The sequence below is a fragment of the Schistocerca serialis genome, unplaced genomic scaffold, assembly GCF_023864345.2.
Source record: "Schistocerca serialis cubense isolate TAMUIC-IGC-003099 unplaced genomic scaffold, iqSchSeri2.2 HiC_scaffold_1178, whole genome shotgun sequence".
NCBI lineage: Eukaryota > Metazoa > Arthropoda > Insecta > Orthoptera > Acrididae > Schistocerca > Schistocerca serialis.
This window is the reverse complement of record NW_026047379.1, coordinates 240,001-242,500: the sequence shown is the minus strand read 5'-3', so window position 1 is coordinate 242,500 and position 2,500 is coordinate 240,001. Positions and strand designations below refer to the sequence as shown.

The following is a 2,500-nucleotide window of genomic DNA, read 5'->3' as shown; positions in this document are numbered from 1 at the left end:
CACATGCGCGCATCAGGCGTGACGCGAGAACCTTGTGAAAGGTCCGCGCCAACACCGAGCAGACCGTAATGGGGCGAAAGTCAGCGGGGGATGTTGGTGCAGCCGTCTTCGGGAGAAGGGACGTTCGCGCGCGAAGCAGGCGTTCCGGAAGGGCGCGGGCCAGAAGGAAGAGACTCATCACTTTCACCAGGACTTCGTGCGGCAGGCGCCGCAACTCCGCTGGGGTAAGGCCGTCCGGCCCGGCTGCTGATCCCCTGGGCGGCAACGCGGCGGCAACCTCCTCATGTGTGACCGGCCCCCATAGGCACTCGGGAGCGACAGGCTCCGAGTGCGGGAGGAGGCGGTCACGAATGAAGCCCGCGGTGGAGATGGGCTTCTTGGTGAAGAGGTCCGCCCAGAAGTCCAGCAGACCAGGGATGGCAGGTGGCGGCTGGAGCAGGGTGCCATCCAAGAGGCCGCGCACGCAACGTGCACGCGACCGTCGGAAGGCATCCTGCGTTCTCGCGTACTCCCAGCGGCGCCGCTTGCGCTTCTGCGTCGGCGGCGCGGCAGGCGGCCGCTTCGATGGTTGGCGCGGCCGCTGTGTCCTGGTGATCGATCTCTCCCCTCTGGACCCGACCGACGCAAGGGCATCCGGGAGCATGCCCAGGATGACATCGGGCGGCGTGCCCCGCCCCAGACCTATGACACGATCCAGGGCAGAGAAACGCTGGGCGGAAGCGGGTAGCCCCGCCAGATGCTCCCAGATGGCGGCGTCAGTCGGCCCCTCCGGCGGCGGCCCGGTGGTGTCGGCCGCGAAGTCCTCAGCTGCGTCGACGGGCGGCGCAGCGGCCTCGCCCGCGTCAGGCAGCGGGCTCGCTGCTCCCCGGCGGGACGCCGGCTCTTCCCCCCGACCGATCTCAAGCGCCTCCATGAATTGGCGGACAAGCTGCTTGTGGGCAGCTTGCCGCCGTCGGCACTTGATTGCCTCAAGCGTTCGGTCGGGGAACATCCTGATGAGCTCTTGATTTACAAAGAAGAACCGGGCGTCCCTCTCGAGGAACAGTTCGGCCTCCGCCTTGGCGAGCGACAGGACTTCTTCCTCCGTCCACCTCGCGCGATGCCTCTCCGTGACGATCTCCGCGTTGGCGGCCGCAAGGTGTTGGCGGCGGCGATGGACCCCGAGACCGTTCTTGGTGGTGAAGCTGCGGTGGCACTCACTACAGGCGTATACAGCTGCAAAAGTTACAAGATTTTCGGCACGGCCGGTTGGCCGGCTAGGTGCTGGGGGAGTTGGGGTGGCACCTTCAGCGGAAGGGCCACCACTTTTTCTCTGAATACTGCCCCCAACTAAAAAAAGGGATAGTGCGAGGGGGGGCTGGTAACCCCCCCAAGCCCCTGGTGCGGTCTTCCACTCTGCGAAAATCAGCGGGCCCACGAGAAGGGGAGAAGACCGCAGGAGAGGAGAGGCTAAGAGGGCTAGGCCCATGTATTGCGCATCACTCTCCCTGTAACCATAACCCAAGGAAGGCACCTCGCAGCAGCAGCACGACTACATCAAGACCGCACTTCGAAAAGCCAAGTCCGGATGCAGCCACACCGCCGCCACTTGGCCACCTTAAGAGAGTCATAGTTAAGAGAGTCATAGTTACTCCCGCCGTTTACCCGCGCTTGCTTGAATTTCTTCACGTTGACATTCAGAGCACTGGGCAGAAATCACATTGCGTCAACACCCGCTAGGGCCATCGCAATGCTTTGTTTTAATTAGACAGTCGGATTCCCCCAGTCCGTGCCAGTTCTGAGTTGATCGTTGAATGGCGGCCGAAGAGAATCCGCGCACCCGCGCGCCCCCGGAGGAGCACGCTAAGGCGGACGCGGCCTCGCAGCAAGGAAGATCCGTGGGAGGCCAAGGCACGGGACCGAGCTCGGATCCTGCACGCAGGTTGAAGCACCGGGGCGCGAACGCCGCGCAGGCGCGCGCATCCTGCACCGCCGGCCAGCACGAGGCCGACCAACGGCGAGAGCAGACCACGCCCGCGCTAAACGCCCGCACTTACCGGCACCCCTACGGCACTCACCTCGCCCAGGCCCGGCACGTTAGCGCTGACCCACTTCCCGACCAAGCCCGACACGCCCCGATCCTCAGAGCCAATCCTTATCCCGAAGTTACGGATCCAATTTGCCGACTTCCCTTACCTACATTATTCTATCGACTAGAGGCTCTTCACCTTGGAGACCTGCTGCGGATATGGGTACGAACCGGCGCGACACCTCCACGTGGCCCTCTCCCGGATTTTCAAGGTCCGAGGGGAAGATCGGGACACCGCCGCAACTGCGGTGCTCTTCGCGTTCCAAACCCTATCTCCCTGCTAGAGGATTCCAGGGAACTCGAACGCTCATGCAGAAAAGAAAACTCTTCCCCGATCTCCCGACGGCGTCTCCGGGTCCTTTTGGGTTACCCCGACGAGCATCTCTAAAAGAGGGGCCCGACTTGTATCGGTTCCGCTGCCGGGTTCCGGAA

General features: G+C 63.6%; 1 pseudogene; it reads right to left on the bottom strand.

Moving 5' to 3' along the window:
* The window catches only part of LOC126433947 (large subunit ribosomal RNA), a 7,969-nt pseudogene that overhangs the window by 3,474 nt on the left and 1,995 nt on the right, over positions 1-2,500 (bottom strand).